Source organism: Amblyomma americanum, chromosome 10 (genome assembly GCF_052857255.1).
Source record: "Amblyomma americanum isolate KBUSLIRL-KWMA chromosome 10, ASM5285725v1, whole genome shotgun sequence".
Lineage (NCBI taxonomy): Eukaryota > Metazoa > Arthropoda > Arachnida > Ixodida > Ixodidae > Amblyomma > Amblyomma americanum.
In genome coordinates, this window is record NC_135506.1 from 38986452 (window position 1) to 39012177 (window position 25726).

Consider the following 25726-nt stretch of genomic DNA (forward strand, 5'->3'; position numbering starts at 1 on the left):
TACGGTTGCGAGATTACCCCGCCTAAGACGTTGCTTCATTCCTATGACCAAGATGCGATGGGCGGGATGTTCGGCGGGAGCGAAGGAGGTTTCGTGACCTTAACTACGCATGCGACGGCGTTCTACAACGCTGCGAGGGGTGCCGTTTTAGCAGAGGCGCCCCGAGAAGCAGTCGTCGCACAAAAAAAACCAGCCCGGGCGTCATACTTCCAACAAGAGACACGGTTCTTTTAGGCAGTATGTTAACGTTTAGGAAAAGGATGTGGCGCACGCAAATAATCGTGATGTCTCAAAGAATAGGCGTCCTCATGCAAACATGACCCTGACGACGCGGCAGAATATCTCGGGGCGCCATATAACCTGTTTTGACCTTCATCAAGGAAGGACTGTCCTGCGTTCTGCCCACACCAGTGATGGCTTCGCATATATAAGGACGCAGCGCGTCCACACCGAGGGCCAGGGCGTCTTCGGCGCTTCTTCTTCACGGCGGTCGCCGGTAGCGCTCGCTGCATTCAGCATCATTGTCATCAGCTCGGGCTGTTCTGCTTTTTCTTCTTTCTGCATGCAAGGTTGCTGCTGCTGTCCTCAATGGGTAAATTCCACGTACTTACTGCTGGGAAATAGCCGAGACAGAAGAGACGACTGACAGTTGCTGAGGAACGTTTTATTATCAAAGAAAAATAAGAAACAGTGCGGAGTGAGAGAGATTAAACTGAGGACGACATTAGTTTCTTTGACAAGGCCGACTGAAAATGAGAAAAGGGTATAGCGCAGTTGAAAAGGTTCTGTTATAGATGAATTTTGTTAATGAGCAGGGAAAAGTTGAATGCGGAAATATTTCACATGTGACCCGTTTCGCGTCCAAAACTAAGATTTAAATGACAGAGAGCATATTGCTGTTGCTTTTCCCAAGCACAGCAGCACGAAGAGGAAGAACAACCGCCGGTGCAGAGTGCACGCTGCAAAATCCCCCGGCATGGATATGTGCCTTTAAGACTGAGGACATCATCATCATCATCATAAAACTCGAAGCGAGCTCTGGAAATGGATGTTCTAGCAGGGGTGCCAGGACAATAAAAAACGTTGTGTCTTTTCAGGTTTCATATGCCGGGTCTTCAACAGACGATGGCGATCTGCAAATCTGGCCCTGGTCATTTCCGAAAAATTCTCTCTCTTTCTTACATTTCGCTTTGGCCGGTTTGGACCGAAACAGATGTCCTATCTTGTTTGACAGTGTCCAGCATGATGGCGGCATCCAAATTTGGATAGGTTCATTTCCGAAAATTTTGACCCAGCCAACCCCGAAATTTGAACTATACCTATTCGGACCAAATCTACTAGGGTTTCCTTTATCTATTCTGATTCTCTCTCCTTCGGGACAAGTGCCAAGGAATATGTCCTGAAACCATTGTGCGATTATATTCACAATTGTATAATTACATAAGGCAGATTCCTCTTCTAGAATGAAAATCTATTGTTTTTTCATCTCTGTTTTCTCTTAATATTTTTTCCAAGTTCCAGTACAGGACTTAAAATTATCCAATTACTCCACTTCTCCATGAGTGCGTTTGTATGCGCAATGCATCCTGACTAATTTCCCCCATCCCCCCGTAGGTATTTGCCGTAGGTATATAATCATCACCATCATCATCCGACTCAGACACAGACTGCGGTTCGGGCTGCGGCTCTCTATTGGATTGCGGCTAAGTACCAGGTGGTGTGTGCGCTAGCTCTTAAATTTCTGCTTGGTTTCCTGTGTTATTTTCCTGTTTTCTAGGGTGATTGAATGCGGGAACGTGGGCTCTTGTCCACGAGCTTTTCAGGCCAGGGGAACTCCTTCTGGTCGGCCTGTCTCTCCCCAGATGCGTTGCCACTTGACTGCTTCTGTTGTGGCGGAGTAAGCAGCACCCAGCTCTGAAGCCATCTCAAGTCAACCACCCCTCACTAAATAAGGATCACTGATGTCCGGCAGTTCGGCCGTGGCGGGATCGTTTGGAGATCAGCAGACCAGGTATGCATGGCAGACCTACTCATGTGCGCTTCCTTCGCCAATCACCTGGTGAGCATGTCCGTACCTCCTCATCTGGGGGTTCAAAATGATTAGTCCGTGGAGAATATCCATGACTGAGCGCGTCTGAGACGATAGAGAAATTAACTTAGGCTGGCGTGATCGCCATTCCCCGATGCAGTCGAATAAGTGACGGGACGAGAATACCAATCCAGACAGTTATTGCTACGTTTGCGAGGCTGACTTGCCCATCTGAAGTCATTAACGGCCATAGATTTTTCGTGTTAATCAGTTCACATCTAGGACACAACAGTGTACAGCGCCGCAATTGCTGGAGGTTTGCCCATAGTGCCAAGGTCTGTAAATCGAGCTTTCGTTGCTCGCGTGCCCAGAGAGCCAGGACCCCGCTGGGTGTTGTGAGCACAAGAAGTGCTGTTTGTATGGTGGTGGCACATCACCAAGTTTTTCTGATTCTTTTTATGACCTACTATATGTACAGTGTGGACCGAAGAAGTTCAATTGCTAGAGTTAACTACGTGTCTAGACGAACTCACCCAGCGCCTGGAACCGCGTCGTTCTCAATCCTCCCGAAGAATTCTAATAACTCGGGAGCAATCATCAGAGGTATCACCACGAGTAAGCATTGGGCCACAATCAGGTGCCGACCACCTGCTAGCCGTGACTACCCCGACAGTGGATAAGATATTAGCGCTGATGAAGCAGGTGACATCCCTCACCGTGGAAGCTCTTCGGCTTCGTCATGCTTAGTGCATCATCATCGGTGGTGGTGCAGTGGAACTGTCGAGGATTTGCTAATAAGGCCTATAAAGTGAACATCTGCCTTCGAGACGGAAAGCTGAGTGCATGGGCCTTCCTACTGTAAGAGCATAATGCACTACCACGCCTTTCAGGTTTCTGCGCATGCCATTCACCCTCTATCCCTGATCGCCGTTGCACCGCCTCCTCTCTCAGCTCAGGTAAATCTGCAATTTATATTCACAGTTCAGTTCCGCACACACCGCTCGACCTTTCGCGGTGGTGCAACACACGTCAAGAGGTTGTCGCCCTTCTCGTAAAACCCGCACGCACACCCCTTGTCCTAGTTTCTTTTTATAGTCGTCCTGGCTCCGCATCTCTCAATCTAGGATAGGTTCGTTTTCCACATTCTACCAACTCGGGTATCCCTATTCTAGTTGGTGCTGACTTCAACGGCGCACACTCTGTTTGGGGCTACCCATCGGATTCCTCAAGGGGTGCACACATCCAAGGGAGCTTTTCGGATCATTCCTTTCAACTTTTAAACCACGCGAATACCTCTACCCGCCCACGAGGTGGCCGGTATTCAACAGATTTGACTTGGTGGTTAGGCCCCGGTAACCCTCGTTTAGCTGTTGATTCTGATATTTGGGGTAGCGATCACAGCCCTATTTTTATCTCCCTCACGCTTACGCGTCTACGGAAAATACGCCGCACTGTACGAATAACGTCATGTGACTCTGTACGCGCAGACAATCATTTATCTACATTCAACCCTTCTTCAGCACTGTCTACTCTCTCTGCTGTTCTCGCTACTCACACTATTACCACTACTGTAAATGAAGACGACCCAAACCCAGACATACATCTCTTGAATCTGTGGGCTCTTCGTCGCCAGGCGGATCTTTACGCTACTCGTCACCCCGATGACCCATCGGCTCTTATTACTCTTCACCGCGCTACCGCACTGGCGCGGCGCTCTGCAAAGCGGCTAGGCAGGCAACGCTGGGCTGCATGTTGTGCCCGCCTGTCCTCTACGCAGGGCAATCGACATCTTTGGAGAGTGTTTCACGCCATGGAGCGCCCTTCTCAGGTTTCAGATTACACAAAGAGCATTCGCCTTGCGCTAAATTTGGATGAGGCCAGATTTGCACAACAAGCGGCCTGTCAATTTTTTCCAAACCATGACTGCACCGCTACGTCTCCACCTGACTTATCGGTTACAGAGCCCTCCGATGGGATTACTTCTGACCTCATCATGACAGAGCTGCTGGCATCCATTGAACGTTTAAAAACTACTACTACTCCCGGGCACGACAGCATACCTAACTCATTATTCCGTAACTTGGAGGGAGGGCTTTGCAAACCCTACTTGATACTTTTAACGAAGTGTGGCATTCTGGCGTCATGCCGGTAGACTGGAAGCATTCTATTGTGGTTCCAATACCCACGTCAGGTCAGCCTCCAGTATCTCTCTCGGCGCTTCGTTCAATTTCCCTTACGCCTACCATCTGCAAATTTTATAAAAACATTCTAGCCGCACGCTTGTCGTGGTGGCTGGAATCCCATGATTGTTCACCAGATTCCCAAATTGGTTTCCGCCCACAAATTCGAACGGAAGACGGCCTTGCTACTTTGGCTGCTGACGTGCTTGACCACTCTCCGCAGAGTCACCTTGTACGAACCATAATCGCTACAGACATAACAAACTTAGCGCTTCAATACCCGTGGCAGGCAGCTTCAGTCCGTGTTTTGCCGATATCGTTCTAGTAAGGAACATTTAGAAAACAAAATTAATAAACAGCTATTTTCAATTATATTTACAGCTCCAGAGCACCAGCAGTGCAAAGTTTATGCACTGAGCCTTAAGGAAAAGGTGCGCATTAGGTCTATGCATTGAAAATGTTACAAGCATGAGCGCTGACATAATATAACTGTCTGTGACTGACAGCTGCTAAAATCCATGCCATATCTCGCGATAAATTAATTTTCATCTGGCCACATCGCCAACCTGAATATCGGTGTGCAGTGCAGCTGTAAACAGGAACGAATTCTTCGTCAACCAGCAAACCGTCGTGTTTGAAACATAGTAAGCTGACCCTACTTAAGGCACGTTCCCGAATCACTGTAGTCTGACAATTTTTGTTGCATAGTGAACTGAGCGGATATTATTCAAGCAAGCCCTGCGTCCAATGCTGACCTTGTAAAAACAGCGTCAAAGTATACCTAAATATCGCTTTTTATTGTACTGGAAAAGGACTTTATCTTAAAGAAATCGAGAAGCCTGATGAGTAGTTTCTTCTCTGTTGGAAGAGAACGAAGGGTTTTCTTTTATGAAAGCATGAAACTATCCTGCAATTTGAGCGCTCTTACATAGCGGCACTTCTCGAATGTGCTGACGGGCACGTCTACAATACTGTTACACTAATAAAAAATATTGAATAAAAGAACGCTTCTGCCACCTCTGCAAATGGGTGTTATGCAAATATTACGAGTAACGTGTAGAAATGACAACATAAATAGCCTACTAGCATAGGTCTTTTCTCCAATGTAAACGTTCTCGGTACCGTCCAAGGTGATGCATTGGTGGTAGTGGTTTTTTTAATTAAAATAATAGTAAAAAGGAAGGAAAAGATGTTTGCTAGCCCCGACATCTGTCATCGATACTGAAGCACCTGAGTTGGGGAGCGGAAATAAAGCATAGCAGGCCAAATGGGAAAATGAAATGAAAGAGGTGATGGAAAGGTGATACATTCCTTACCACTTTGCTCAAACCCAAATTATCAATATATGCCAGCTAAAACGTTGACTTCGGCAAAGAGAACATTGCTATATATAAGTACACTCGGTGATACATCTCTTGCGAGATTTGGTAGTTGAGCTCCTTTTGTAGTATAGCGAGGGTATGATTTGTGTCCTACGATATTCAAATAACATGCATGAACGCTCGCGCTCGTATGAGATTGTTAACGTAAAGCGCTGGAAAGGTGCAGCGGTGACGTGCAAGCAGGGCATCCGGCTGGCGTGCAAGAGGTCCGGGATTCGAATTCCGCGGCCGCGCAATTCTCGACCGGGCTTTTAGAAGAAGAAAAACTGCACGTGTCGATGGAATTCTATTACGGTGCGGCCTGATCATGACTAGAACCGACAACGCACTCTCACCACAAAAAGATTTGGCCACGCTGGTGTAGTACTTGGCCAAACAAAATTAAACGTCGGCCCTCAGCCGCGCGTCGCAGCGCAGCAACTGACAAAGGCTGCGGTCAGACCTGTGACGCATCGGAGGGTGCTAGAATCTCTGGCTCCTGACAGGGCGCCACAGGAAATAATCTAGTAGCGCATACCGCTAGGACCATATCCAGTGAAATTAGTCGGTGAGGCTAGTGAGCAGTGCTGTTGAAGGAACTAGCGGCTATTGAATGGCACGGCATAGGCGACTTTTACATCGACGATAGGAAATGACTAGTTGACAGTGTTCATGCGCGAATCACTCGGGGTCACATAGATAACAACCCACTTCAAGCCGCTGCAAGAAATGCATCTTGCATTGATTTCATCTCTGCACGACACGCCGGTGTAACCAGCATAGACTATGCTTCTTACTTCAGATACCACATGCCGTTACTCGCTGTCCTGCGCCACAGCACAAAGCACACTTGTGCTTAGAAGTAGGTTTCCTCAAAAACTGTACTCTGTTTATGGCAACATAACATGGGCCGGCGCCCATGCATTTCTGGAGTGGAATAATCTAACCTTAGCACAGAATAGTCAGCTAAATTCTCAATACACTCTGTCTCTCTGAATCTCTGGCTCCGGACAGGCCGCCATTGGAAACATTCTGACACCGTTTACCCCTAGAACCTTATGCAGAGACGATAGCCTAGCAGGTCTGTTCGAGTAACTATCGGGTATTAAATGGGATATGTCATAGGGCTCAGTGGAATTAGGAGGACAGAAGAAGTGTATGCAGTGTTGAAGGGTGTGGACGCACTTTGATAATACAATGATAACGCAAAGAATGAAATAGGCTTCAAACTATATGCGCTCACTCTGGCATCGTGAAGGATGTGGAAGTTGTCGGAAAGGTACGTTGTAGCGACGTTATTGTAAGGCCTCGAATGCGATTAGCGGACCGACGACAACTAGGTATGGGATTCACACGCCGCGGTGGGGGGACTCAGTGGTTAGGGCGCGCGGCTACTGATCTGGAGTACCCGGGCTCGAACCCGACCGCGGCGGCCGCGTTTCGATGGAGGCGAAACGCTAAGGCGCCCGTATGCTCTACGATGTCAGTGCACGTTAAAGATGATAATAATAATTGTAATAATAATAATAATTGGTTTTGGAAAAAGAAATGGCGCCTTATCTGTCTCATATCGGCGGACACTTGAACCCCGCCGTAAGGGAAGGGATAAAGGAGGGAGCGAAAGAAGGAAGAAGGAGGTGCCGTAGTGGAGGGCTCCGGAATAATTTCGGCCACCTGGGGATCTTTAACGTGCACTGACATCGCACAGCACACGGGCGCCTTAGGATGCTGCCTCCATAAAAACGCAGCCGCCGCGTTCGGTTTCGAACCCGGGAACCCCGGATCAGCAGCCGAGCGCCAAGTAGCCGAGCAAGAGGTATCGGTGTCGGCTCTGTACTTATACCACGCCATGGCCACGATCAGTACGAGGTAACATGTGCCAGCAGCTGGTAACCTAAGCACTGAGCCACCACGGCGAGTAAAATGCCCAGGTGGTGGAAATAATTCCGGAGCACTCAACTACGACACCTCTTTCTCCCTTTCAAATCTTAGTCCCTCATTTATATTTTCTCTTACAGCGCGGTTTATTTGTCCACCGATATGCGACAGATGCTGCGCTATTTCGTTGCACGTGACAACAGAGGATTTCTCTGGTATTTTATTATAGGACAGTGCGGCTTAAAAAGAGGTACAAACACACTGTGACGCAGGTTAACGGGCCTACATCTAGCTGTGATAAATAGATCGTAGAAACCTATGAGGACATGGAATAAGCAATGAGCAAAGTAAAAACACAGAACACTGCACTAATGGGAGAATTGTACACTAAGGCAGGGGACGAGCAGTCTGGAGACCAGGCAGTAGCCGACTATGGCTTAGGCTCTATGGGAATAGCAGGGAGGAGTTATCAGTCGAGAGAAACAATTTCGGATTATGAAAACCGAATACCTTCTTCCGGAAACGAGTAAACAACAAATTGACGTGGGAGAGCTCAATGGTAATGCTAAAATTCAAATAGACTTCATACTATGCACTCACTCTGACATCGTGCAGGATGTCGAAGTCCTCGGAAACGTACGTTGTAGCGACCGTTGGATGGTAAGGCATAGATTGAGACCCAGCTTGAAGAGGGAATGGAAGAAACTAGTGAAGTGGAAGCCCATAAATGAGTTACCGGTTAGAGAGAAATTAGAGGATTCAGGACCCATCGCAGTGGCGCCGTGGTTTGTGTGCTCGGCTACTGATCGGGTCACGGTGTAAGAGTAGGCTAGCTGAGCGAACGGCAAGGGAGAGGCGCCGCTCCGTGCAGGGAGGATAATGTAGTAGTTAGCCGGCAGTTCAAGAGAGGGCGCACCAAACTGTGGCCCGCTATAGGGAGTTTCCATGCACACTTGTGCCCATCATATTACCCGCGTAGCGGCTGTTACGCGCCTTTTCCCGTCCGGATATCGCTTTTGTGTGGGTCGTGTTTATTGCTGATGCACTGGTGACATGGGGAAGTGCTTCGTGCCGTTTTGTAAGACAGGCTACAAGTCTTGTGGGGAAAAGTTATCACTTTTCAAGCCACCGAATGACGACGCCAGGTTGGAGGCATGGAGAAGAGCAATCCCGCGCAAAGATCGCGTGCTGCAGCGGACGGACCGTGTGTGTGAGAAACATTTTGCTCATTATTTTATACTAAAAACGTGGCCCTCCGAAATAGATGGTCACGTTCTGATGTCAGGGAATAGAAGAGCCGGCCTAACAAAGGACGCTGTGCCTTCAATTTTCGAAGGAGCACCGAGTTACCTTTCCAAGAAGATCACGAGTCTCCGAAAAAGAGTGAAGCGGATAGAGAAACCTGCGGCAACTTCTGTGCGTCCCCCGAATTACACCAGCATATCTGAGGGCTCATCACATGGTGCGGAAGTGTCCAAGACCGCAGCCACAAGCCACGAAGAGGAAAACAGCGATGGCCTGAAGCTCTAAACCACTCTTCATTCGACGACTTATTCGACTTCGCAGCGAACATGTGCTTACCAAGGTCATCGTGGGCAGTACATCGGATCGATGAAGAGGGGACCAAAGACGTTCTGGTCATTGATGCTCGCATAATGTACGGTGACGGAAGCTGCTGTATATTTAATAAGAAGTCTTTGCACGTAAACTCAGATATGGCGGTCCAAGCCTACATTTTCGACAGGACAGTCGACTGCACAGCAATAGGAATCAGCCCGTCTGTCTCAACAACATCTGATCTTGAGAGCATGGTAAGAACGTTTGACAATGCGAACGTTTGCTGCGGCGAACCAAGTTTAAAAAGCTTTCCGTCTGTGCTGCCAGAATGTGCTTATGTGGACAACGAAAAAAAGTGGAGGCATAACAAATGCCAGTTATTATCGCCTGCAGGTGGCATATGTCGGTTATGCAGTGGCCTCCAAAAAACATTGCAATTGCATGCTGATCGCCAAATGGCAAGGGCAAAACAGAAAGTACCGCTTCAACGGATCAGGCTTTCTGCTGTGAGGAAAGGTGTACCGTCTGCCCAACTTGAAAGAATCAACGCATTGCGCCATGCAAAAGCCACTGAACTGCGGTCTCGAGCACGACTTTTAGCACGAAACAAATTGCTTATGAATCAGCTGAAAAACTGTGAGCAAGAATTCGCAAAAGTGAAAGAGGAAGGGCTCGCAGAGAAGCTAGAAAGTGTTGATTTACCTGCAGCACAGTTGCTTCTTGTAAAGGAGTGCATTGCTGCAGCTAAATGCACGACGAGGCAGAACATATGGTACACTGACGACTCGCTGCTGCTGTGCCTTTTGCTAAACATCCGAAGCACTGCGACATACTCTTTTCTGCGCAGCAATGCCATATTACCTCTGCCATGCGTTTCCACTATCAGGAAGTACATCAGCTTAGTGGGGCTGAAGTGTGGTTTTGACGAAGCGTTTTTTAAGGCCCTTAAAATGAAAGTTTCCCCGAAAGCAGCATTTCAACGAAGAGGGATCCTCATTCTTGACGAGATTCAAGTCAGAAAGGAGATCACGGTGAACTCACGAACAATGACATATGCCGGGCTTGTTGACTTCGGTGAGAAGAACAGCCAAACCAGTGAGCCGGCTGATCACGGGCTCGTTTTCGCCTTCGCACCGTTCGGAGAAAAATACTTGCAGCCAGTGGCTGTGTTTGCCTCCAAGGGACCTACGAAAGGGACGCTCCTAGCACAGCTACTGCTTCAGAGCATTGTACACTTAGAAGAAGCGGGCCTTTTAGTTGGTGGTGTTGTTTGTGATGGCGCCTCTACTAATAGAGCAATGTGGAGACAGCTTGGAATCAGCGGTGCTCTGGGGCATGTTGTAAATGCCTTTGATCATCCACTGGATACATCGCGAAAGGTGCATGTCTTCGCAGACGCACCTCATCTCTTCAAGTGCATACGCAATCGTCTGTATGAGAAAAAAGTGTTGAAGAAAGGCGGAAAGTTCACTAAATGGTCTTGCTACGACGCCCTGTTTGTAGCAGCCACCAAAAACGCAACTGAGCTGAGAGTATGCCCAAAATTGCCGTACAACCATGTTAATCCTTCCAACATGCTTAAAATGAGAGTGAAATTGGCAACCCAAATTTTCAGCAATTGCGTAGCAAAAGGAACTTTGTTTTACGAACGTAGAGGAGCACCTCGGCTGTTTAATGTCAAACCGACCGTTGAGTTCACAATCTTTATGAACAACTTATTTGATGCCCTGAACCGGCGCTTTCCAGGAGAAGGTCTGACTCTAGGCTGCAATGATCTTAAAGTTATTGAGAGTGCCTCTGATTGGCTTGACGAATGGGAGGAAGAAATTGCAAAAGGAGAAATTCCTCAAGATCTCTTCCTAAGCCGGTCAACTGCGGAAGGGTTAAGGGTGACGCTCAAATTTGATCGTGAGCTGTCAATCTACCTGTTGAAAAAGTGCGATTTCACGTATGTGCTGACCGGAAAAATGGATCAAGACCCGTTGGAATGTTTTTTTGGTGTTATTCGACAAGCGGGTGGCCAAAACGAACATCCAATTTTCCCAACGTTCTTGCAACTATACCGTATGCTGTCGTTTTACTCCCTCCTGAAGCCACCGCGGTTTGGTAACTGTTCAGCTTCCGAGAAAGAACAGTACGGCGTTGTGACATTGGCTGACTTTAAGAACGCATATAACAACTCAGCATCGAAGGAACTTAACAAGCTGGACCAGCTGAAAGAGCGGCTCGACGGCCTAATCGATGAAGGGAGCTGGGAGTGCGATTAAGTGTTTGTGTGTGATGATAACAATGCAAGTGTTGTTGAGTGTATAGTTTATTATGTTACAGGGTTTGTATCCAGCAAAATTTTCAATCAGACCTCCTGCACTACGTGCAAGAAAGCACTGGAGGGTCAGAAAGGCTTGTCAAAGGTGCCCGAAGCTGAGCTCGTTAATTACAAAACAAGGGGCAGACTCACGCACCCTAACGTGCACCTCTATCAGCTTTTTATGGAAGCTTAAAATTTTTTCTCTAAATACGCGAATCTGGGAGATGCCTACGATAAAACAATTGATGCTGTACTAGAGAACTTCACTTTCACTTTCCCTTGTACTATCCACAGGGAGGACATTCTCGCCAAGCTACTCCATTATTATATAAGCCTTCGTATGCGTCAGTACTGCCGTCAGTTGAAACGCAAGCACGTTGAAAAAAGCCAGGACTTGCGTAAATTGTCCAAACTTGGGTGACCACAAGCAGCCGAGCTGAGTGTACTGTTTGTTATTTTGATTGCATACACAACAGTGGAAGTTAGGTGTTCCGTGCGTAATCCAGTTTTGCAGTGACTAATTTTTGCTTCATGTGTGAAATAAACACATAAGGTTCTACCTGGGTTTTAAATTTTTTGAGGGCTACGGAAAACACCCACTTTCATCCTCACAGAAATCGCATGCAGTTCTCGCGTTACAGAACTACGGCATGCGTTCAGCCGCTTTCACACACAGACGATGATTCACAGTATAACAAACGTCTAAAAAATCTGCTGATGACCGCAAGTTTTTTTGGAGCTGCATACGGAGACGCAGTGCTAAAGCCACGAACGGCGCCGCTACGGGCACAAGTTGGAAGCGCCATCTGACGAGCGAGAAGGAAGCACAATAGTATAGTCCGAGGGCTGGCGGCGGCGTTCGCTCACCTAAGCTATGTCTTTCACCGTGGATCGGGTGTACATGGGTTTAATCCGGAACGCGGCGGCTGCATTTCGAGGCAGGCGAAACGCAAAAGGTGCCCGTGTTCTGTGCAATGTCAGCGCACGCTAAAGATACCTAGGTGGTCGAAATTATTCAAGAGCCCTAAACTAGGGCATCTCTTCCTCTTCCTGCCTCTGTATCCCTTGCCTTAAGCCGCGGTTCAAGTGTCCACCAAAGATGTGAGGCATACTCTGCCATTTCCTGCCCTCAAAAACCAATTTTAAATGTTTTAATCCAGGATAACGCTGCCGAACAGATGTTCGGCTTCAAATCAGCCCCGCGACTTAACTGTTTAAGCAAGGAAAGATGGGTTTCTTGTTCATAGGGGGGGTAAAGTCCCAAACCTCGGGCTATAAGGACACCGTTGTGAATGGCTTTAGAAATTTTGAGCACCCGGGGTTCATTAATGTGCACTGACATCGCACCGTACACGGGCCTCTAGAATTTCGCCTCCATGGATATTCGACATCACGGAGCTTCCATCAGAAAAGCCCAGCAGAAGTAGGCAGTAGGTTGGTATGGCATGATACCGGCAACCTATCACAGCAGGCGAAATATAAAACGTGAAAGCATGAGGGCGTCTAACTCCATAGACAAGGCAGAGCTGGCAAAGCTATCAAAGTTAATAAATGAAAGGTAGCCTACATAAGGAAGATTATTTACGAAAGAAACGAGCACGCTGTAACGAACGGAGGCACCCTGAAAGCGGTGAAGAGGAAACTAGGCACAAACAAAAAGGTGATGTATACGCTAAGAGACAAAGGTGTACCTAAACGTATGCAGTAGCCAACAGTGGAGGAAAAATCGGAGGTGCAAAATTTAAAATTGGTTTTTGAGCGAAGAAAATGGCGCAGAAACAGTATCGCATATCTAGGTGAACACCCGAACTCCGCCGTAAGGAAAGGGCTAAAGGAGGGAGTGAAAGTAGAAAGGAAGAAAGGTTCCGTAGTGGAGGTCTCCGGAATAATTTCAAACGCTTGAATGTCTTGAACGTGGACATACACCGAACAGCACACTGCAGCGTTCTGCGTTTCGCATGAATCAAAACGTGGTCCCCGCAGTTGGGTTCGAATCTGGTTGCTCCGGCTCAGTGCGCTATTTTAATTATACTGTGTATGAAGTAGTGCGACACTACACCAGATGCAAGAAAGAACGTCTTTTATAAACGAGACAAGTGAAAATTGAAAATTTTAAACATTTTTGCCCACCCTCTTATCTAAGGTTCTTACATGCTGCGAATGCAAATGCACCCTTTGCTTTAAACATAAAGGTCTTTGACCTCTATGCATATAATCTAAAGGAATGTTTCTTTAATGCTTTTACCTTCAGGCCCTTTAACCTAAATAACTTTACATGGAAGACGTTCCATTGAAAGCCTTCACCGTAAACGCCTTTAACCTGAAGCAATTTTAACTAAAGGCTTTTGCCCCTAAAATCCTTTATTCTGAAGGAATTTGCCCCGAAAGCCTGCCAGGTGTCAGTCATAATCTAATGGGCAGATGGGCCGCCTGCCACAAAGCAGTCTTCAGGGCCATACGTACTTATGCATGCCCGAAATCAAAACGCGCACAGTATTGCTACCACAATAAAAAAGATTGGCAGAAGAAGCAGAAAAGGATTTAGAGATCCACTTGCCAAATAGGGGACGCCAACGTAGTGCTTCGTCGTGTACAACGACAGTTCCGACGAATTTTCCAATGCCTTACAACAACAGCGAAATTTTCTGCAACTTCGATAAATACATGTGATCTGCGAATTACGAGCGCATGCGGTAAAAGCAGCGGGACCTCCTCATGGCACGAGAAAGCACAGCTACACCAACGAGCGTTGAATGTCGGGCAACCAGCAGGCGAGCTTTCTATGTCTACGAGAAACGTTCCCAGGGCGTGCGCCGCTGGACCCGAGGGCAGTGCCGCGAAATAATTGAGAAGCAACGCGAGGTGCTATTATGCTGCGGTAGAGCTACCGAGCATGTTCTACGCGGCGCCGCTTTAACTAAGCGTATTCAAGCAATTCCCGCGTCGTAGAATGTGACATATTTAAACCGAAGCTATCACTGTGCCAAAGAGGCATTTGACCAAGAGTGCCGCCGACTGGGGCGCCTGGATGCCATGGTCACGATATAGGGAGGCAGAAGCCACTGTTCAGTCTCATTTCATTTTAGGCGGAAGGATTCCGAACATCACTCAAGCGCCGCAGCAATAATGCATGGTCTCATTTCCAACAGCACAAAAATAATGCGGGTATGCCATTACGGCTGCCGATTTGGAGGCGCAGCATCGCCAGAAAGGCCCAAAAATGGCGCTGGGAGTCGAGAGAATCTAGCCTAGTCACGCAAGCAAGCATGTTGACTCGGTTCGCCAGCCCTGAGACAGTGCCTCGCGCTACGGACTACGCAGCTCTGCAATCGTAAGGTAGAAGCATTTAAAGTCATGAGATGGAAGAAAAACCGGCGCTAATACTGTTAAGTAATCGTTATACGCATATTCACTGAGCTGCCATGCCTCTGAGATAATTGAGATGCTACAAGAATGGCGAGGCACAGTAGTGTTTACTCGAGCGAGGGTGAAATTCTGTGCCTTCCGAATCGGCCTGTCGCAGCCGATTTGATCGGGCGCGAATGCCGCAGAAGTGGCCAGCAAAGAAACCAGCAGGTTTGTTGCTCACGCAACTACTCACGGTGTCAGCACAGGCACAGGCGTCGACCCTGGTGGGACGTGGACGGGTCCGGGGGCTGGGAGGCTGGGCCGGCAGGATGAGGGACAGGTCCGCGCTATGAGATCGTCAGATAGGGCCTGGCGCAGATCGACTGCGAAAGCGAAAAACGCGTCTGAACGAAGCGAGGGCTACGACCGTTCTGGAGGCTCGGCCGGCTCGGCGGTTCTCGTGGAGCTCGTTGCACGCAGCGCGTTTCACGCGCGGCGCCGCCCCTGGCTTCGATGGCAGCGAATGAACAATGTTGATGAAAATTTGATTGAGATTTCAAGATTCAGATTCAAGGAAGAAGAAGAACATATGTACCTAGCTCTGTGGTTTGTCTCAAGGCGTAGTCATAATCACGCGCATAATTCCGGTGTAGTGGTCGCGAGCTGCTCATACTAGGATAGAAACTATCTTACAGAGACAGCGACCAGCTCATTGAATCTCTTCCGAGAAGAAACGTTTTTTGCCATGACTCCTCTCACTTTTCCTAATGGGAAGTAAGGCGCGTTCGCTTTACTTTAATCAATATTCTGGTGGCTGTTTGCTGTATTATTACAACAGCTGTCGTCCTAACGTGATAGGTATTAATGAGCGCAGGACCGTAACAAAATAACATAATTCTCTTTTTTCCTTAGGTATTTTAGAGGACATAGATCTCAACTTTTGTCGGATCGCAGACCAACCGTTTTGCAACGGAACTCTGTTAGCACTGGCCGTAAGGGCGTCAAGGAATACTGTACGCGGCTTCTGACCATCACCGGGTTTTACACAGCTTCACTTATTAGGCAAGGTGAGAAAAAAAAACGTAGGGACGTTCTTAACGACTTTCTTAAATTAAATGCGATATCATTTCGAATTTACTTCGCACCCAAAAGGTCCGAAAACCTCTAAAAATTGGGTAGGCCGACTTATTGGTAGATTAGAAAGGAGTAGAATAATTTTTAGATGAGAGGGGAATTGGAAAAAAGTACATTGTTGATTAACGTGGATTACTGTGTATTGGTGGGTGAATTCAAGCGAGTTCCTGGCGATTAGTTAGTAGACTAAGGGGAGTTACTGAGTCCATTTAGTATAACTCTTTATATAAGTATGATGCCTTCTGATAATCCAACGGAAGGTACTCGTATAATTCTTGTTCTCATGTTTCAAATTTTAAGTGCTGATGAGGACGCGAACCTCTCCGCCAGTCAGAGAATTCAGTGAACAGTGCCAGTGAATAAACTACATCCTCTCGCATTTATGAAGCATTTCTCGGCATTCAGTGGCAATCAGTGCCGAAACAAACGTCTAAAATTTTCTTCAATGTATTTGATACCGACAGCCTTAACGCTGCAGTAACTAAAATTTAAATTTTTCTGTGTTTATTGAAGTTAGTCCCCATCTCTTATTTTTAATGCAAACCTGGGGAAGCTCCTGCGCGCATGTCAAAGACAGCGTGTTTTCCTCCCCAGAACTCTTTTATACTGTTTAATCTAGGTCTGTCTCTTATTGACCAGCTACTCAATGGGAGTATATTGCACTACAGTACTAGAAACTATCTAGATAAGGACAGTTTCTATGTTCGTGACCTCTGGTCCGCCGGTATTCCCTAGGCGTTGTAATATTATAAGCGCGAACAAAACCCAGCTAGAACACGTGGTCGGCATTATAGGTAATTTAATGGGCTTGCATTTGACGGCTTCTAATGTCACTTCTTTTTTTATTTGCATTTATTTCACTTTGAAACTAAGTTAATCCAACAAGTCCGAACTTCCTGGTGTCATTGAAAACTTCATTCATCTGGTGTACTAAATTAACAACTGTGCTAAATTTCTAGTTCCATAGTAGTGGAGGGCTCCGCAATAATTTCGACAACCTGAGGATCTTTAACGTGCACTGATATCGCACAGCACACAGGCGCCTTAGCGTTTTGCCTTCATTAGAACGCAGCCGCCGCGGTCGCCATGTCAGCCAACTGCCTTTTTGTGATGCGCGCGCATTACAGAGTGTTGGCATTGGAAAGCAAGCCATTGCTCGCTGAGCAGAGACAAAATTTTATGACCTGCAGATTACTGTTAGAAGCTATACCGCGCTCTTATTTGCATTGATTTAATCCACCTGTTTACTGCATTTCTTCACGCCTTCACAGCGCGATTAAGGTGGCCTCCAGTACGTAGGAGTTGCCACGATTTTTATATCTTCATACGATGATTCGCTGCCGTGCAACTCATCATGACGCTCCACTCTTCTGATTCCGAATATCACAATTCTACACGTCTTTTCTTTGCAGTCTCCTGTGACTTACAATTAATTTAAATCCTACCTGCCATGGCAGTAATGTTTGCTCACAATTTTATTGGGCAGGCTATGTTGACGTCAAAAGGCCGCATGACATAGACCACCTGCCTCACGGGTTAGAGAAATGAAAATTGGGTTTCAATTACAGGAAGTGGCGCAGCAATTGTCTCACACATTACGGTATAGACCGGAACCGCGTCCTAAGGGAATGGAGGAAGGTTAGATTGGAAGAAGACAGCGATAAAGATGTGCCGTAGACTCAGTGGAAGCTTCCAGTTACATTAAGGTGCCGTAGTGGAGTGCTCCGGAATAATATTGACCACACGAGAATCTTTAACGTGCACTGACGACGCAAAGCACACCGGCGCTTATTGCATTTCGCCTCCATCGAAACGCAGCCGCCGGGGTCGGGATCGCATCCGGGTTCTCCGGCTTAGTAGCCGAGTGCCCTAACCGCTGAGTCAACGCGGCAGCTCCATCGGTTGCTCCTCTGGGCGATTTTTTGTCCATTTGTCGCTTACGACCACCGACGCCAACGATAACGCCGGTTTTTCTGGACGTGGGGTCTTTACGCTTTCCATTTAACACAACGCTGTCCTCCATCTCCTAAGGCGTCTGGAATCCCTTCCCGACTTCCAGCGGTTTATGCCGACAGGCCGGAAGCTGTGGTCTCGACTAGCTGCGACGATCTGCTGCAAGGCCTCAGAGACGGCTCCTGAGCTGCAGGTGGCGTAGCCAACGGCAGCTAAACATCACGGCGGGCGGGTTGTGCCGTGGCAACTGTCAAACAGGCGCGGTTAGAAGGCGCGACCACTGCTTATTGAAAGACGCCTCTCACAACAGCGATGGCGAAGGGGCCACCGCTTGTGGGAGCCACGGCATTCCGGGCCCCGACCGTGCATCATGCTGGAGCCAAACCCGGCCGCCGCCTTCATTGAGCGCATCCAAGCATACATAGTGCCTTTCATGAATGACTCCTCTAGGGGCCCAATCTGCACCTCCGGGCTCCCTCATGACCATGATGTCAAGGCTCATAGGGCTCCGCTAAGCACTGGTGGTTCCATGCCTTGGGTACGGAGCGAAGTCTTCCTAGGCTTGGGGGATACAAATGACACAGAGGTCGCGGACTTCAGCCACCGTTTAGAAATCGTGTGTGTTACTACTGCCGCGTCCGAGCGCATCGCGTTTTTTCCGAGGCGTTGAATACACCGGCTTCACATCACGCCATTGCAAGAAGTACGGTTGCGAGATTACCCCGCCTAAGACGTTGCTTCATTCCTATGACCAAGATGCGATGGGCGGGATGTTCGGCGGGAGCGAAGGAGGTTTCGTGACCTTAACTACGCATGCGACGGCGTTCTACAACGCTGCGAGGGGTGCCGTTTTAGCAGAGGCGCCCCGAGAAGCAGTCGTCGCACAAAAAAAACCAGCCCGGGCGTCATACTTCCAACAAGAGACACGGTTCTTTTAGGCAGTATGTTAACGTTTAGGAAAAGGATGTGACGCACGCAAATAATCGGGATGTCTCAAAGAATAGGCGTCCTCATGCAAACATGACCCTGACGATGCGGCAGAATATCTCGGGGCGCCATATAACCTGTTTTGACCTTCATCAAGGAAGGACTGTCCTGCGTTCTGCCCACACCAGTGATGGCTTCGCATATATAAGGACGCCGCGCGTCCACACCGAGGGCCAGGGCGTCTTCGGCGCTTCTTCTTCTTCACGGCGGTCGCCGGTAGAGCTCGCTGCATTCAGCATCATTGTCATCAGCTCGGGCTCTTCTGCTTTTTCTTCTTTCTGCATGCAAGGTTGCTGCTGCTGTCCTCAATGGATAAATTCCACGTACTTACTGCTGGGAAATAGCCGAGACAGAAGAGACGACTGACAGTTGCTGAGGAACGTTTTATTATCAAAGAAAAATAAGAAACAGTGCGGAGTGAGAGAGATTAAATTGAGGACGACATTAGTTTCTTTGACAAGGCCGACTGAAAATGTGAAAAGGGTATAGCGCAGTTGAAAAGGTTCTGTTATAGATGAATTTTGTTAATGAGCAGGGAAAAGTTGAATGCAGAAATATTTCACATGTGACCCGTTTCGCGTCCAAAACTAAGATTTAAATGACAGAGAGCATATTGCTGTTGCTTTTCCCAAGCACAGCAGCACGAAGAGGAAGAACAACCGCCGGTGCAGAGTGCACCCTGCCCAATCCCCCGCCATGGATATGTGCCTTTAAGACTGAGGACATCATCATTATCATAAAACTCGAAGCGAGCTCTGGAAATGGATGTTCTAGCAGGTGTGCCAGGACAATAAAAAACGTTGTGTCTTTTCAGGTTTCATATGCCGGGTCTTCAACAGACGATGGCGATCTGCAAATCTGGCCCTGGTCATTTCCGAAAAATTCTCTCTCTTTCTTACATTTCGCTTTGGCCGGTTTGGACCGAAACAGATGTCCTATCTTGTTTGACAGTGTCCAGCATGATGGCGGCATCCAAATTTGGATAGGTTCATTTCCGAAAATTTTGACCCAGCCAACCCCGAAATTTGAACTATACCTATTCGGACCAAATCTACTAGGGCTTCCTTTATCTATTCTGATTCTCTCTCCTTCGGGACAAGTGCCAAGGAATATGTCCTGAAACCATTGTGCGATTATATTCACAATTGTATAATTACATAAGGCATATTCCTCTTCTAGAATGAAAATCTATTGTTTTTTCATCTCGGTTTTCTCTTAATATTTTTTCCAAGTTCCAGTCCAGGACTTAAAATTATCCAATTACTCCACTTCTTGTCCATGAGTGCGTTTGTATGCGCAATGCATCCTGACTAATTTCCCCCATCCCCCCGTAGGTATTTGCCGTAGGTATGTAATCATCACCATCATCATCCGACTCAGACACAGACTGCGGTTCGGGCTGCGGCTCTCTGTTGGATTGCGGCTAAGTACCAGGTGGTGTGTGCGCTAGCTCTTAAATTTCTGCTTGGTTTCCTGTGTTATTTTCCTGTTTTCTAGGGTGATTGAATGCGGGAACGTGGGCTCTTGTCCACGAGCTTTTCAGGCCAGGGGAACTCCTTCTGGTCGGCCTGTCTCTCCCCAGATGCGTTGCCACTTGACTGCTTCTGTTGTGGCGGAGTAAGCAGCACCCAGCTCTGAAGCCATCTCAAGTCAACCACCCCTCACTAAATAAGGATCACTGATGTCCGGCAGTTCGGCCGTGGCGGGATCGTTTGGAGATCAGCAGACCAGGTATGCATGGCAGACCTACTCATGTGCACTTCCTTCGCCAATCACCTGGTGAGCATGTCCGTACCTCCTCATCTGGGGGTTCAAAATGATTAGTCCGTGGAGAATATCCATGACTGAGCGCGTCTGAGACGATAGAGAAATTAACTTAGGCTGGCGTGATCGCCATTCCCCGATGCAGTCGAATAAGTGACGGGACGAGAATACCAATCGAGACAGTTATTGCTACGTTTGCGAGGCTGACTTGCCCATCTGAAGTCATTAACGGCCATAGATTTTTCGTGTTAATCAGTTCACATCTAGGACACAACAGTGTACAGCGCCGCAATTGCTGGAGGTTTGGCCATAGTGCCAAGCTCTGTAAATCGAGCTTTCGTTGCTCGCGTGCCCAGAGAGCCAGGACCCCGCTGGGTGTTGTGAGCACAAGAAGTGCTGTTTGTATGGTGGTGGCACATCACCAAGTTTTCTGATTCTTTTTATGACCTACTATATGTCCAGTGTGGACCGAAGAAGTTCAATTGCTAGAGTTAACTACGTGTCTAGACGAACTCACCCAGCGCCTGGAACCGCGTCGTTCTCAATCCTCTCGAAGAATTCTAATAACTCGGGAGCAATCATCAGAGGTATCACCACGAGTAAGCACTGGGCCACAATCAGGTGCCGACCACCTGTTAGCCGTGACTACCCCGACAGTGGATAAGATATTAACGCTGATGAAGCAGGTGACCCCTCACCGTGGAAGCTCTTCGGCCTTGCCATGCATAGTGCATCATCATCGGTGGTGGTACAGTGGAACTGTCGAGGATTTGCTAATAAGGCCTCTGAAATGAACATCCGCCTTCGAGACGGAAAGCTGAGTGCTTGGGCCTTCCTACTGTAAGAGCATAATGCACTCCCACGCCTTTCAGGTTTCTGCGCATGCCATTCACCCTCTATCCCTGATCACCGTTGCACCGCCTCCTCCCTCAGCTCAGGTAAATCTGCAATTTATATTCACAGTTCAGTTCCGCACACACCGCTCGACCTATCACGGTGGTTCAACACACGTCAAGAGGTTGTCGCCCTTCTCGTAAAACCCGCACGCACACCCCTTGTCCTAGTTTCTTTTTATAGTCGTCCTGGCTCCGCATCTCTCAATCTAGGATGGGTTCGTTTTCTACATTCTACCAACTCGGGTATCCCTATTCTAGTTGGTGGTGACTTCAACGGCGCACACTCTGCGTGGGGCTACCCATCGGATTCCTCAAGGGGTGCACACATCCAAGGGAGCTTTTCGGATCATTCCTTTCAACTTTTAAACCACGCGAATACCTCTACCCGCCCACGAGGTGGCCGGTATTCACCTGATTTGATTTGGTGGTTAGGCCCCGGTAACCCTCGTTTGGCTGTTGATTCTGATATTTTGGGTAGCGATCACGGCCCTATTTTTATCTCCCTCACGCTTACGCGTCTACGGAAAATACGCCGCACTGTACGAATAACGTCATGTGACTCTGTACGCGCAGACAATCATTTATCTACATTGAACCCTTCTTCAGCACTGTCTACTCTCTCTGCTGTTCTCGCTACTCACACTATTACGACTACTGTAAATGGAGACGACCCAAACCCAGACATACATCTCTTGAATCTGTGGGCTCTTCGTCGCCAGGCGGATCTTTACGCTACTCGTCACCCCGATGACCCATCGGCTCTTCCTACTCTTCACCGCGCTACCGCACTGGCGCGGCGCTCTGCAAAGCGGCTAGGCAGGCAACGCTGGGCTGCATGTTGTGCCCGCCTGTCCTCTACGCAGGGCAATCGACATCTTTGGAGAGTGTTTCACGCTATGGAGCGCCCTTCTCAGGTTGCAGATTACACAAAGAGCATTCACCTTGCGCTAAATGTGGATGAGGACAGATTTGCACAACAAGCGGCCCGTCAATTTTTTCCAAACCATGACTGCACCGCTACGTCTCCACCTGACTTATCGGTTACAGAGCCCTCCGATAGGATTACTTCTGACCTCACCATGACAGAGCTGCTGGCATCCATTGAACGTTTAAAAACTACTACTACTCCCGGGCACGACAGCATACCTAACTTATTATTCCGTAACTTGGAGGGAGGGCTTTGCAAACCCTACTTGATACTTTTAACGAAGTGTGGCTTTCTGGCGTCATGCCGGGAGACTGGAAGCATTCTATTGTGGTTCCAATACCCAAGTCAGGTCAGCCTCCAGTATCTCTCTCGGCGCTTCGTCCAATTTCCCTTACGCCTACCATCTGCAAGCTTTATGAAAACATTCTAGCCGCACGCTTGTCGTGGTGGCGGGAATCCCATGATTGTCCCCCAGATTCCCAAATTGCTTTCCGCCCACAAATTGGAACGGAGGACGGCCTTGCTACTTTGGCTGCTGACGTGCTTGACCACTCTCCGCAGAGTCACCTTGTACGAACCATAATCGCTACAGACATAAGAAAGGCATATGATAACATCCTTCACTCTGCCGTTCTTGCCTCCCTTCAAACTCTTGGTCTCCCTCACCGGTCCCTCCTCTCTATTCACGCCTTTTTAGCAAATCGAGCCTTCAGCGTGCGTGTCCACAGAAAGCCCTTTGGTAACTTCACTTCCAATAGAGGTGTCCCGCAGGGCTCCGTTCTCGCCCACACATTATTTAATGTGGCTTTAATTCCTCTTGTTCGAGCCCTAGAATCTTTCCCTTCTATCCGCGTGCTTGCGTATGCCTATGATATAACCTTGTGGGGCTGTCATCCAGATGCGTCTATTCATTAGTCGGTCCTTCAACACGCGCTGGATGTATTGACATCTCGCCTCCCACCTCTGGGTCTAACACTATCTCCTACTAAATCATGCTTCATTCGAATTGGAAATAAAGCCGGCTTACGGAAAGCTCCCTCTTTAAATTTTAAGGTAAATAATTCTCGGATTCCTCAGGTAGAAACTGTTCGTATTCTTGGTCTTCTCCTCCATACATCTGGGACTGGCACCCCGTGGCTGACAGCCACCCGTAAATCGGCTAACGCTACTCTTGGTCTGATTCGTCGCATAGCTATGCGCTCTGGTGGCGCACGTGCTCATACGGCCCTCAAGCTTGTGCGTTCTATCCTGCAGCCACGGATAGTATATCAGGCACAATTTCAACGTCTCACCCGCAGACAGTGGGACTCCCTTGAAGCTATCAATCATGAGGCTATGCGCGTCATAACATATCTGCCTCGTTTATTACCCTTACCTGTGCTACAGGAGTTCGCCCAACTTAATACACTTAGTGAAATCATCTACCAACGGGTGGCAAATAGAGCTCGAAAACAGTCTCTCAAACTTCATCGTTTAAAGACACTTCCACCGTGGTCCTATTGCCAGCTCACTGACAATCGCCCCACTGTTTCCCCGTCGGTATCAGCAGCGTATCTGCCTGAAGGGTGCATATTATACACGGATGCATCACATTCTGCAGAGAGGGGAGTTACTGCTGTGTATAGTCCATCTCATCCGCATCTCAACTCTCGCGCGACGTATACTGCGGATACGTGCACTCCCCTGGCATTCGAGCTTCAAGCCATTTATAATGCCATTGCTTCCCTTCCGCTCGTTCCAACATTCAATACAGTTCATATTTACACCGACTCCCGCGCCGCCCTTAAACAGCTTACGGCTGTTCGACGAACGTTCCAGATTTCACAATCAATTCATGTGCTCTGCGCAAATTATCCATGTCCTGTGCCATACACTGGATTCGCGGTCATGCCCAGGATCCAAGTAACATTCAAGCGGATGCTACGACTCATCTTCATACATTAGACGATCCGCCACCGTCCCCTCTTCCCCCAGGTCCGTTCCTGTCCCATGTTTCCGATTCCGAAGTTCTGCGCCAGCGAACACGCGGTCTGATTCCTCCGTGTTCGCACCCTCTCTCCCGTAGTCTTACTCTGCAGGAGGAGGTATCCGTGCGCCGGATTCGGGCAGGGGCGGCTCTGACACCATCTGTCCGTCATCGGTGGCGGGCCAAAGATCTGCCAGCACCTGACAGGTGCCCTCACTGTAGCGCTGCACCGGACATTTGTGATGTGCGGCACTTGTTGTGGACGTGCCCAGCGACGGCTGCTATCAGAAAACGGCTCCTCAGGGAGGTGGGCCTGCGGTGGAACCGCGAAAGTGACTGCGTGAAGTGGACTATGGACAACCGCTTCATTAGCAACCTGTGCGACTACCTCAGCGCAACGGTGCTTCACTCCTTCTTTTAACTTTCAATCCCGTGCATTCCTTCCCCGTGCACAGGACGAGAAGCATTTGCTGCTGTAAAGGATAGGGCATCTGGCTATTCCAGTGTGGCTGGGCGGCTTAAAACTGTTGTGGATTTCACCTTATCGCAAGCGATAAGGGCGGCGGTGGAAAAAGCAGTTCCGAGAGATATGGATCGCATAAGAGGGATTCTATCCACGCTTAACATGAAACGATAGATCACGTACTCGTTGTCCATCGGTCGCCGCTTCTACTGTTTACGGTTGCGCCTTCTAGACCGCCCTTTACGACAGCGCGGTCTATGTCTATATGCTGGGGTTGTTCTCTCTCTTGGTCATTCCTCCCTTGAGTACTGCTACAGGGATGTGTTCTCTGCCATTCAAACTTTCTTTCTAGACACGAAACATCGCGATCCTATAATATTAATTAATTCTATCTTCTGACTACCCGGTTTAAAATAATTTCTGGCCAAGGCTTCTTAAATATGGCACCTTTAGCCACATTCCCATTATCAGTCACCGGTCTCACAGTGATTGTTGTCTCACAGTGATGATTGTTCATTTAAATCATCACATCACCATTCCTTTTTAACGTTTTCAGCACCTGCCAGTCACCGCCTATGTATTGCCCAATCACCGCACTGGGTACACGCATTATCTCTTTGATGACAACAGCAACAACAACGCAGTCCAGAAAACCCTTCAAGAAGCCCTTGTAAGCTAGGGAAGGAAGCCTAGGGCGATCGCAGGAAGCTCGCTCGATGGATGGGGTGTCGCATGAAGTAGACATTCATCACTTGGTCGGTGTCCTTGGCATTGGTAAGAAAGACAAGTGTAAAGAAGCGATTCCATTAAGGTATAAGTATATGTAGGTGTGTAGGTATGTAGGCAGGTAGCTATATCCAATTTATTTCTCTTGATTTCGACAATGATGTCATTAAGCGCGGGGTATTGACAGATTGTCAAAATCTAGAAGAAATGGGCTTCGGCAGGGTATGTAATGCGAATGGAAGATAACC

General features: G+C 48.2%; 1 long non-coding RNA gene and 1 pseudogene across 1 annotated transcript in view; one reads left to right on the plus strand and one right to left on the minus strand.

Annotated features, from left to right (window-relative positions):
• LOC144106170 (uncharacterized) overlaps nt 1-15077 on the minus strand; it is a 45360-nt gene extending 30283 nt beyond the window's left edge. Inside the window, exon 1 of the long non-coding RNA XR_013308924.1 lies at nt 14915-15077. This is a non-coding gene — a long non-coding RNA (uncharacterized LOC144106170). The remainder of the gene's footprint in view (nt 1-14914) is intronic.
• On the plus strand, nt 9020-11734 carry LOC144107228 (uncharacterized; annotated as a pseudogene).
• Nucleotides 15078-25726: the final 10649 nt, after the last annotated feature.